The sequence below is a fragment of the Lactuca serriola genome, chromosome 1 (genome assembly GCF_051521515.1).
Source record: "Lactuca serriola cultivar US96UC23 chromosome 1, Lser_US96UC23_V15, whole genome shotgun sequence".
NCBI classification, from domain to species: Eukaryota; Viridiplantae; Streptophyta; class Magnoliopsida; order Asterales; family Asteraceae; genus Lactuca; species Lactuca serriola.
The window spans coordinates 175,814,491-175,827,944 of NC_136408.1; the positions used below are offsets into that span (position 1 = coordinate 175,814,491).

Below are 13,454 nucleotides of genomic sequence, written 5' to 3' on the forward strand. Positions count from 1 at the left end.
TCTAGACAGTCCAGCGGAACACTAGCATGCTCACAACCTGTAGGTGTTGTGAACGATGTGTTCACCGGTGTACTCTAAAAACCCATTGATATGTATTGCGAGTGGACTCTCGAAAACGATACTGTTAATAAAACCCGGGCAGATGCACCTAAAGGACTCTACCGGCAGAAGCGCCTAATAGAGAACCTCATAACCCCGGCAGATGCGCCTAAAAGGACTATTCCTGCAGATGCGCCCCATAGAGAATGTCACAATTTTGGCAGTTGCGCCTAAGTGACAGAACTAGCAGTTGTGCTTGACAGATGTGTCATTTACAATGATGGAATTCATACCTATTCCTTAGGACACTCCTTAGGAATGAATGAACAAGAAATAGCTGATTCTTAGGGTAGATCCTTAAGAATAAAGAGGATAATGGGGATGGGTAATTGGGTTAACTGTTTGATGATTAAACATAATAATTATATTATTATGGGTTGAAAACCCTATGTACTCACCAGGTTTCCCAACCTGACCCACTCAGTTTATTTATATCACAGGTGTCGATATGAAGTTACATTACACTGAGAGATTTAAAAGAGATGTAGATCACTAGTGTAAATAAATGTAAGTTCTGTTTATGCTTATGTTTCTATATTGACAATGACATCCCAAATGTTTTAAAAGTGAATAAAAATATATTTCTTTAGAAATGATTTGATAACGTGATTATCATGTTTTTCTGGGAACAAATTCCGCAACATTTTTATTAAAAGAGATACTCTGGTTTTTATAAAGCATAAACAAAATCGGTCTTTTCTGGCCGTGAAAAGGGGGATGTCACAAGATGTTACACTACCGAGAGATTTAAGGAGTTTTATGTCATTAAATAAATTGATGTAAGGCTTGTAAAGACTAGTTTATGATTATGTTTATGTATTAGTTATGACAACCCAAGCTTTTAAATATTAATGAAAAACGTTCTTTGGAAATGTCTTTGATATTGATATCATTTCACATTAATAACATTTTGTGACAAATTCCACACCAATAAAAGAATACTTTGTTTTAAATAAGCATATTTTTTTTAATTAGCCGTAAAATAAGGGATATCAAATGATGCTTGTTGTCAAATGCTTCATCTAGAAGCCTTTTTCCGATTTGCTCAAAATATAGACATTTTCCCCCTGAGATTATACTCTATTGATCAGGTTGCAAAGTAAAGGCATGGTTGTTGCTCTTGTTGACTTATTTATTGATTTAGATCCTTCAAGGAAAAAATGTGATTGACAATGTGTGGGTGTTGCTTTCTACTATTCCGGTTTAGGCTATGTTTGGCGTACTAGCTGAAAAGCTAGCTGTTAGCTGAAAAGCTAGCTGTTAAATAAAAAGCTAGCTGATAGCTGAAAAGCTAGCTGATAAAAAATAATGTTTGGTAAAACTAGCTGAAAAGTAAGCTGAAATATATAAAATTACATAAAAGTACATGTAAGAGTATGTGTTTCTATAATTAATTAAGGGGTGTATTTGGAAAATATTAAAAAAGCTCCTAAAAAGCTAGTCTAAGTAGCTTCTTAAAAAGCTAGCTTATAAGCTACTTTTTGGCTTACCAAACACGACAATACAAAAAAGCTCGAAAAATAAGCTAGTTTAACAGCTAGCTGTGGCGCGCCAAACATAACCTTAATGGTTCTTAGTTTCCTCTTTTATTGGTGTTTAGTGTTTTGTTTATTGCTCTTGGTGTTTAGTGTTTAGTTGATTGCTTAGTTCCCACCTTGGTTTCTAGATTTAGTTGATTGTTATTGTACACTTTGTTTTCTGGCTAGTTTCCTTGTTGGCTTGTTTCTTTTTAATTTAATTAGTTTAATGTACTCTTGTTGTTCTAAAAACAAGAAAAAGATTTTTACAAAATATTGATTATTGTAAAGCAATATATGTTTTTTTTTTCAAAAAATCCATACAGACATTGATTTTTGTAGGTTTTTGTTTGATTATAAAATATATTGGATTATTGTTTTAATAAATATTATATATATATATATATATATATATATATATATATATAGTTAGGATCATATATAATCATCAAATATTGTATGAATGTGTGACCAATTCATATATGTTTCATTACGTCGAATGCTAAAAACATATATTTGAATGTATTAAATAAAATATAATATTTCATTTTATTTTTATTAATTAATTTGATGTAATTAGTTGCTATAAGTAATTTTCATTTATCTCTTCATAAAATTTAATATTTGCCTTTATAATTAATTAAGTGTAATTATAGAGTAATTGCTAGTCCATGTTAGTAACATGTATCCTACTATCATATCCTTTCATTTTTTTTAATCTAAAGGCTAGAAGTTAGTCACACATTCATACAATACATGTGATTCATATTTAATCCTAACCCTATATATATATATATATATATATATATATATATATATATATATATATATATATATATATATATATATATATATATATATCTTAACTATCTTATAAAGCATATTCAATCTTTTTTGAATTTTAAGAGGTATAACTTCTACAACACTATGTACAACCTTTTTATGTGGCTAGCCTTATCTCATGTCTCTGCGTCTTTCTTGCTCAATCATACCCGAAAATAACATAAAATTCAAATATTAAATATCGTATTCCTTCCTCGATAAGGTTTATTCGATAAATCATTCTCATTCTCCAACTGCGATTTAGGGTTTGGGTTTGGCTGCCGCCCCTATAGCCTTTCATACCCTATTGTTATTCCACAAGTATTCATTCCAAAGTAATCATCAAGTTGAGAAATCTAAATGCAAAAAGAACAATATCTGGTTATTTCGTTGTTTTTCTGATGTCATGAATATCAAGGTAAGATTTTCTTGATATATATATATATATATATATATATATATATATATATATATATATATATATATATATATATATTAATTTCGAGTGTGAAGTTTAAGACTTTTGCATCGGCTGGATGGTTGGGATGGCTAGGGGTTTCTTTCTCTATATGTATTGGCATACACACAAAAAACCACCCATACTCACCCTTTCTTTCTCTATATAGGGTTGTAACTATCCACATAAGTGTTGAACAAATCCATAACTGATTGATTTCATTTTGCAATTTTGAACTGTAAGCATCCTTTCATCGGTAATCCCTTGTAGCTTGATAGATTTTAATATGTATTTTTTGTTTTTATTACAGGTTTAATGATAATTTTGTAATGTTTGTTACAAGTTACCGGTAAACCCAAGTAGCTTCTAATCGTCGTGTTAATTGTGTTATTCATCTCCAGTCGGATAGGTATGAAATCATAAGTGATTATTTACATCTCATTCATCCAGTTAGCTTCATGAACAACTCTCACAAACACCTTCATTAAGTAAATTCAAGTAATTAAGTATGTGGATGGACTTTAAAACTGATTATCACTTTCAATTTTGAATATATTGATAAACATACTATGATTCTAATTATTTGTGATAAATAACATCGGATTTGGATAATCAGGTAAGGAGTTTCAGGTCGTTTTTATGTGTTTTCTTTCTTTGTTTGTCACGTTTTAAAAAGTTACAACTGGCATTCAAGGTAAGAAACAATTTCTATCCCTAAACCTTACTCTTCATATCTATTTCAGGCCCTAAACATCACTGTCGATGATGATGTCTTGTAGATAAGAGATTTCATTTGATTTCAAGCAAAGACCTAAGCAACGATCTTGATATATGTTTTGGTTTCTAATTCATCGTCATTTTAGATGATTGGGTAGCGATTTTACACATTCAGAAATCATACTTGTTAGTTTTCCTAGATCTGTAACTTATTAACAGTTGTTGTATGTTTCCGTGTTTATATTATTATGCCTTTTTTATAATGATTATGTACACGTGTTTATTTTATTATGCCTTTTTTTTATAATGATTGACTAATCACTTGTTACTTTTATAGAGGTAGGAGGCCCTTTGATTTTTGAAAAGCAAGAATAAAAAGAGAACCCACTGGAAGCAAAACCCATTCAGGGAAGTCTCTTGTAAACATACATATCCCATTATTATTCCACTTTGAGATTAGTATAAAACGGGTTGTATGTTCAAAGTAATGGTCTTAGAGTATTTTTGTTGAAACAACAAGTATGCTTAAAGGCTTTTACTATTCAAATTTTCCTGATTCCTATTTATTAGTTTTACCATAAATTAGGACAATATGATTATACAAGTGGTTGAAGACACCAACTATGCCAAATCAAGCAAATAAGTTGTTGGGATAACTTTTTAAGTTAAGGTACCTTCTGATGGTCAAGTCTTTTTAATATTTTAATTTCTTGTAGTTTATCTTGATTTGGACAAGATCTTCATGAAATACATGTAGTTAAAGGGGGAGGATTTATTGAAATTTAAGTATATGTCCAGTTTATGTTGTAGTTGCTTGATGGTTCTTAGTAGTCGTTATTGGAATACTTAGGGCATATTCTTTCTTCTTCAATTAATTCATGTCTACCCATCTACAGCTTTATGGAGCAAAATCATCACAAAAAGATGATTTCACTTCATCTGTAAATGTAAGTACCTACACCCATTTTATCAATTTCAGAATTAGCTATCTTTTCTTGGGTATGTTCTCTTTTAATTTGGCTTTTTCCTGTCTGTGTCTTTGATAATTATGGGTTTTAAAGAGGTGTTAATATAGGAGGTAAAGAAATAATTAACCAAGATTTTTTTTCCAAGATAGTCGGTTATTGATGTGTGTTAAAAGAACTAGTTTTAAACCTACTTTTAATTATTAAATGAACACACAAAGGCAGTGGACCTATCAATTGTGGTAAAGCTAAATAAGTAGGGTATCGAACACAGGGAACAGTAAATTAAAACTAAAAACTAATTTTATCTTAAATTAAATAATAAAAAGGGGTTTTCTAGTTTTACAAGACTAGAAACTTACTAACTATTACTTAGACTAAAAACTAGAAAAGCAAAGATTCAACTAAATTCAATGGCGAAGGGAACTTCTGTTTAGTTCAACTCAATTGATCCTATGGCTGAAATTATGGTAATAGTGCAATGAATTAATTCTTCTATTGGTTACCGATTCAAGTGATTAGATTCACGTTCGCTGCACTAATCCTTAGAGAACAAACTAACTCAAACAGTGGCCAGTTGTCTAATTTAATTTAATTCACTAGATTATTTATTCGGGTTAATTTAGACTTGTAATAGCTAACTAATTTGGTCCTTTAGTTAACCTCTTGTTGATGGTCATCACACAAGCTCATACATGAATTTACCTATTTTTCTATTAATTCTAGTTTCACAGTCGCTAATCCTAGTCATATAATAAAGTGGTCACATAAATTATATGAAGTAGCAATTAAGAGATGTTCATGAAACTTAATTATCTTCCTATTAACAGAAAATTAGTTCTCATTCACACACAAGGTTCTTTAACAAGCTAGAATCAACAAAATCACCAATATTAAATTAATCCTACCATAAATCAAACCATAGTATCAATATTGTCTCCCCAAACAGAAGTTTAAAAGTTTTAGCTCATGATTAAGGTAATTAACAACATAAAAACGAAATCTAAAAGTCTAAACATGATGAAGAACAATAGATTAAAGTAAGAATGATGTAATTTTGCTTCAATTCTCCTTCGGAATTGGTTTTAGGGCTGTATCTTCGTTCTTCAGATCTCTCCTGGCTCTGATTCGCAGGTTGCTCCTTCCCAAGGGTTCCAGAATACATTGTGTCGATCTGGACAACTATTTTTATAGATTCGAACTGACTCGCCGAGTCCATGACCGACTCGTCGAGTCCATCCCTTAATTCCCGTACACGGTAAGTCACGGAGTCTTTATCCTCTCGAATCTTCGATGAGATTCGCCGAATAGTCGACCCTACTCGCCGAGTACCTTGTATTTTTAGCATTTTTCTTCTTTGTTCAACTCCCGATCTCCCAACCGCTTCTCCTGCTTCCTTTTGCTTCCGAGCTTCGCTTTTGGACTGAAAACACAATTTAAACACTTTTAAGTATCTTTTGTCCATGATATGAAATAAATTAGCTAATAAATGATAAAAAAATCTATACTTAATATAAGGCTAAGTATGCCACTATCAGTTATGGATGATATTTGTAAAAGGATAGTCAATAGAACTATGGATTTTTTTAGAATATCATGATTCATCGGATGAGAAATACCTAATGACATGAAGACTTTTATAAGTTTCATATGATTTCACATGTTAACAGGTGAGCTATTGATAATCAGTAAATACATCTCAAAAGTTAATCTTATATTGTATAAATATTCTGATTTACAATAGGACTTTGTGCTTGTACATCTCCAATTTTTATACTTGCTTGGATATATTTGTTGATTCGCCTCCTCATGTTGTTGGTTTATTTCCAATTAAATTGTATAGTAGGTTCTGAAGATATCACAAAAAAACTCAAATGTTTGCTAATTTCATATGCTTAGATTAAAATTTATTTTCTGGTTGTTGTAGCTGCTAACTTCTTTTCGGATTACTGTATCTGCTTTTGTGATTTAAGTCTCTTTAACATATATGGGACAAAAGAATGGGATGTATGTAAATGTGGTTGGTTAATTTTTATAAGTTATGTTATGTTTTTAAGAATCCGAGCCTTTCCAATATATGTAGCGAAGTTTTTATTCAGGTTGTTGCAATATTGCTTTCTATAACTTTTGTCATGTTCATGGGAGAAGTAATATTAAAAAAATCATAAATTATCTTATTTTCTCTTCTTTATTGTAGCTTCATGTAGATATATTTAACTCTTTGGACCACCTGTTTTTGCATGGTAGGTGATTCCAGAGTTAGTTTGCACTAGAAGTAACCTATTGGTGATTTCAAATTATAATGTCTTTTTTGTGTATGTCATTAAAGTACATTGCCCCTTTTAGTGACCGCTACCTTTAATTTGGTGCAATCATAGGCTGCCAGCCCTTCTTAAAAAACAGTGACAACAAAAGTTAACCCCAAACTGGAGCATTTAATGGCTTACAAAGACTGATTCTGGTTTTAATCACACTCCAACCAATATAGGGGTCAAACAAGATTTGGTTTGTGATTAGAGTTTCATATGTGTCCTTTAGTTTAGGGTAGTCTTTTATGCATCGGTTCTATACTTATAATCAAAAAAGGAATTTGGAATAAAATCACGAACCAATGCAATATTTAGGACTTTGTGCTTTCAAAAGAATAATTTAATGATAGTGAAAATGATTAGATAATAATAAAGCATCAATATGTTCCTCATAATTTAAAGACATTTAAATTTCTCAATGTTAACAATATTGGAATTAGTTACAAATATATATATATATATATATATATATATATATATATATATATATATATATATATATATATATATATATATATATATATGGCTAGGTTATTTTGTTTTTTACATTTATTGTGTGCTAGAATACACCAATAGAAATTTAGTAAATTAAATAATTATTTAATTAAATAATTATGGATATTAAATGATTTACATAATTATATGTATATTAAATGATATCCATAATTATAATTCTCTTTTTATGGAAACTAATTAAATCCGTCGTTAATGACAGCAATAACATTCTTTCAGAATGAATTTGCATCTAGGTTTTTATATATGAGTTCGTACTTTGTTTCAAGACTCAATCACTTAAAATACAAAAAAGTTGTATGTAATATGAAGAACGAATACACTCTCATTCTTCTAGATATGAATTTATTCTGAAAGAATATTATTATTGACATTAATGACGAATTTAATTAGTTTCCATAAAAATGAGTTATAAGTATGGATAACATTTAATATACATATAATTAATACTAAATTCCTATTGGTGCATTCTAGCACACAATAGATGTAGAAAACATTTGAACCTACCTCTCTCTCTCTCTCTCTCTCTCTCTCTCTCTCTTTCTCTCTCTCTCTCTCTCTATATATATATATATATATATATATATATATATATATATATATATATATATATATATTCGTAGATTTTCATTATTCACTTGCCTGTGATAAGAACATAATCCAACTTACTAAGTAAAATTGACACAAGAAAGTTGTACTTAATCAAAGAAACAAATATCATGTCAAATTGTGTGAAATTATTATTCCTGAATCTAATATATATTTAGATAACACTATTTTTATTTCAGTTTTTTTGAACACTTTATATAAACCATGAATTGGATTTGAGTTAGAATACTTAGGAGTCATGAATTTGAATAGAGAGTTGTATGTACAAATTAAAATCAACAAAAAAATTGTTACTTTACGAAATAAAACCACAACATAATACTTTGAATTCTATAAATATCAATATAGTTCGAAATTGTTTCGGGTTAACCATTCAGTTTTATTTACGATTGTTTTCTCGACTTTATTTTACAAAAAAAAAACTTTAGCTAGTTATTTTATTTTATTTTATTTTTTATTTTTTCAATAGTTTTCTTTACAATTCAATAATGGGAAAAACTTAAAATGGTTTTTGAAGAAAAAAAAAAAACAAACAAATACTTAGCAATTATATCATAAACAAATAATTCGATAATAAAACCATAAAATATTATTTTGATTTTAAATTACATTACAATGATTTTTATGGATTTAACCTTAGATTTTCTTTTTTCTAAAACTTGGTTCGACGAAATCATTTACATATCATTATGCTTTCATTCATTAATTTGTTAACTTTCTTCCAAAATATTTACTGTTAAACTTTATCAATATGATTAACAAAAACTCGAAAATTAAAAATACACCTATTAAAGATTCTACCAATTCCGTTTACTAATCCTAAAAGAAAAATATGGTTTGTAACCAACAAATGGGCAGCGTTTGTAGGTTTTTTGGTGACGGATATTTTGAAAACCCATATACGTATGTTGCAACCATCTTAACCATTTGTTGACTCTACATTGTGCGAGTGCCACAACATCGTCAAAACAAAACTATTCGACGAAATACAACTAATCATCGCCCGAAAACTTTTTTCCGAACATAAACTATTTGTGAATATGTTTCGTGACGACAATCAATAAAGCTCACGGGCAAACAATTTCGAATGTGGGTATTTATCTTCCAAAGTTGGTTTTTTCGAATGACCAACTTTATGTGACATTATCCATAGAGATATCATGTGCAAATACAAAAATATTAATGAATCCTGACGAACAATTCAATGACAGTGAAATTTATATATCAGATGTGATGTATAAAGAAGTGTTAAACGATTAATAAAGCACAATCAATCATTTGTTCATGTACATTTGTAAATAATATCAACTTTTTATTTTTAATTATTATTGATTTCCTTTCTATTAAACGACTCTTGTTAATTGTTTTGATATTGTAAACTAACGCAAAAGAACTAATCACCTCAAAAAACTAATTTCTAAAAAATTATTTGCACCAGTAGCTTGACGCGAGTAACAACTAGTATATATATATATATATATATATATATATATATATATATATATATATATATATATATATATATATATATATATATTGTCTATTCAGTTTGCAAACTGAGTTTTCCTCACTGTACTTTTGGGTCGAAGACACTTGAATTGACGCGGGTAACAACTAGTATATATATATATATATATATATATATATATATATATATATATATATATATAGGTTCAGGTTCATTTGAGACCATGCTAATTTTGTGAGACCGTGAGACCAAATCTAAAAATAATTTTAAAATACAAAATAAATGGAAAAATCCAAAAATTCTTTTTTTAAATATTATTTTCGGAACTTCAATTAACTAAAAAAAATAAAAAAAATAAAAAAAAATTTCGTTTTTTTTTTGAAAAATACGTGAAATATTCTAAATAGAATATTACACTGACATATTCTAAAAAATAATTTTAAAATGCAGAATAAATGGAAAAATCTAAAAATTCTTTTTTTAAATATTATTTTCAGAACTTGAATTAACTAAAAAAAAAATAAAAAAAAATTCTATTTTTTTTTTGAAAAATACGTGAAATATTCTAAATAGAATATTACACTGTACATATTCTAAAAATAATTTTAAAATACAAAATAATAGGAAAAATCAAAAAATTCTTTTTTTAAATATTATTTTCAGAACTTGAATTAACTAAAAAAAATTGAAAAAAAATAAAAAAATACGTCTCACGGTCTCATAAAATATAGGTGGTCTCAAATGAACCTAACCCTATATATATATATATATATATATATATATATATATATATATATATATATATATATATATATATATATAGGATTGAGTTCTATGGAAAACAAATAACTAGGGCAACATCTACTGGAACCAATAATTAAATGACACGTGTCCATTTCTTTCTTCACAAGTAATGTATTGTGGAAGTTATTGTGGAAGTGATGTGTTGTCATGTTTTCATTGGTTCAAATATGTGTTGCCCTAATCATTCATTTTCCATATAACTCTTCCCTATATATATATATATATATATATATATATATATATATATATATATATATATATATATATATATATATATATATATATATATAAAAGCCCTTTTATTCCAAAGGCGCGTACAACAAATTCACGGGGTTCTATTTCCTCCACGTAACCCAACACTAAACGACGCATCCTACAAACAAAACGTCGACTCAAATCCTTCCCAATCGTCGCAACCATTGTCCGGCTAAAGGAAATACCATAAACACATTCATCCTATAAATCACCATCTCTTGCCTATTTGCCTCCTCCCCATGAAGAAGTCGACAACATTTCCCACCGACAATTAACCGAGCAACAAGCTCCTTCAATGACAACATTTTCAAATCGATCAGAAACACAGAACATAGAATCAAAGTGATCTTCCGACGTGCTTTCTTCCCCACAGGTACATCATCATGAACCCTAATTTCATTTCGACTTTAACTACTTTAGAGATAATCTAATCGAATGACTTTCTTGACCCGTTGATGTTTCATCTAACAATTTCATGACCTAAATCTACCTTCCATCTTCCATACGTCATAATGAACATCCTCTTACATATAGTCAAGCCAATAAGTATCACACATCAAGAAATTCAATTGTTTGGTTACTCCCTTTTCAAAAGCATAATACCCAATCTTCATGAAGGTTGGTGTCGTACCTGGGTCTGTATCCCAAACTAAAATTGACTATAATTATCTCAAACTACATGTATTTTTCTAATTGTGTGATGGCAAAACATTCATTTTTCCATCAAATTAAAAAAAAATGACATAGCCTTTAAATTGGAATTTTGTTTTTCGTGTTCCTAATACATTCAACTGTTTTCATTCAAATTTTAAAAAAATAGTAAAAAAATACAACCACTATGTATAGTTTTTGATGTCTTTTAATTTTTTTTTGACTTATGAATAATGTTAAAACTTCAAGTTGAAATTAATTAGAAATGTTTTTTAAACTTAGGAAATGAAAATTTCCTTATTATATCCAAAATTGCAAATTAAGCATCATGGTCTAATTCTGTTACAGTCAAAATTACTAATTCAAGCATCATGATCTTATTATGTTTCAGTACTCCTCTGTCTTATGTTAACAAAATTGCAAATTGTTGATCAGCATTAAGTATATGTGAACAATAAATCAGACATATATACAATTTATCTAAATGAATATACCATAAGAAAAAACACATCAATATAGTAACAGCTACAACACTAATCAATGGAAAAAGAACAACCCATTATATAGTTAACACTTGCATTTAGTTAATATCCATTTCTTCCTTAATGAAAAATGCAATCTTATGATTTTTGCCAGTTCAACCTTATCAACTAAGTATTCAACCTTTTTTGGATTTAGAACTGTCACAACTATTGGGAGTCGTTACACCACCACTACATTCTCTCCCCAGTTCACTTTTTCTTCCCATTTCACTTTCCTCTTGGATTTAGTCTGATTTTGATATTAACGATTTGTTAATTTTCTTGATAATTGTTATCAAAACGATTTCTAGAGGCGTAGGTGGTGACTGACGCAACGCTAACCACTGCTTTTAATCTACTTTTTGATTATCGTCATCATATATTTTCCTTTATCAGATATTTTCCATGCAGCTAACTTTTAAAAGAGAAAGTGTGGATATTTAATATTTTGATAATAAATGATTTAAAGAAGCAGGAAATTTAGAATTACAATTGCAGCATGTAGCACTAAAGATAAGCTGAAAGTTAATCGTTCTGCTCCTAATACCTCGCAATTTAATAACTATACTTCGATAAATAATAAATTAATTGTAAAGAAATTTGATGCAGGCGGATGACACGTAGTCTAAATTGCATACATTTTGCACTCCATGAAAGTTTGAGTGGTTAAACCCCACGAATAGGCAAAATTGTTGTTGGTTTCATGGATATCTTACTGATGCAAACTGGAGCATATTACTATTTCTCAAGTACTACCATACCAATCAACTTTGCTAGGATATATAAGGTCGGGTGCTCTGCCCTATGCTTGATTGGCTTTAATATAACCTCACCAAATGGACTAATTATGGATGGGTAGCAGTATAAATATAATAATTTGTTCAATTATGAAAATATTATGCTGCATCTTCACTATTAACCAAAAAACTAAACATTGTCATCAACTTAATGATCCGTATGCAGCTAATTTTATACTGTATGATCATAAAGTGTTAGGCATGGAATTCTTGGTAAGTTGTTTTCATCCTTTTTTATAAGCCTGTTTATGTGGTCTTTGCAGGCTGTGAAAACAGGAGTCAGGAGAGATGCCATTTTTATTGGTCAATACCTTGGGAAGTGACACAATGTATCAAGATTTTTTTTATGTGAAGCGATGACACATCGATTGGAGATGAACTTCAAAAAAAATCTGATTAGAACATTATGCTTTAAGAATATATCATTTATAGCAGCAAATGCTTAAAGACTGAGGTGATGTTTAAGGTATATTTGCATTGAAGCTGGAATCCAGAAAGATATTAGTATATGATTTCAAATCTCTATGAATCATTTACAATTTGCAGTTCTCATACAAATATTATAATACCATGATAACATAATTTCAAATACATCAATATTAATTTAAAAGTAATAAAAACCTAGTCTCATGAAATTATCATCTTTAAAACAAAAGTAATAATCTCTGATTAATTCATATGATGATCCCTTATCAGCTTAAAAATATGGTCATCACTCTTACTTGGTTATCTTCATCATAAGCCATTTTATGGCAGGAAAAGTAACCTAGGAGAAGCTTGGAAAGGTTGCATCTCTGTTAAAGAGGTGAGTCACAACTGTTTCATCTGTTAAAAAAGGGAGTTTTCAAAAGGTCCCTATGTACCTTAATCTTTTTAAATACCAAAATCGCCCTTCTTGGCCCGTGCTTAGCAAACAGTTATTTATAATCCAAATATGATTTTTTTTATCC

The 13,454-nt window shown here is 29.0% G+C and overlaps 1 long non-coding RNA gene across 2 annotated transcripts; it reads left to right on the plus strand.

Annotated features, from left to right (window-relative positions):
* Positions 1-10,614: 10,614 nt before the first annotated feature.
* On the plus strand, positions 10,615-13,023 carry LOC145101571 (uncharacterized). Of its 2 annotated transcripts, XR_013705716.1 has the most exons (3): positions 10,615-10,908; positions 12,317-12,494; positions 12,768-13,023. It is a non-coding gene; the product is annotated as an uncharacterized LOC145101571 (long non-coding RNA). The 2 variants fall into 2 exon arrangements; XR_013705714.1 differs by lacking the exon at positions 12,317-12,494.
* Positions 13,024-13,454: the final 431 nt, after the last annotated feature.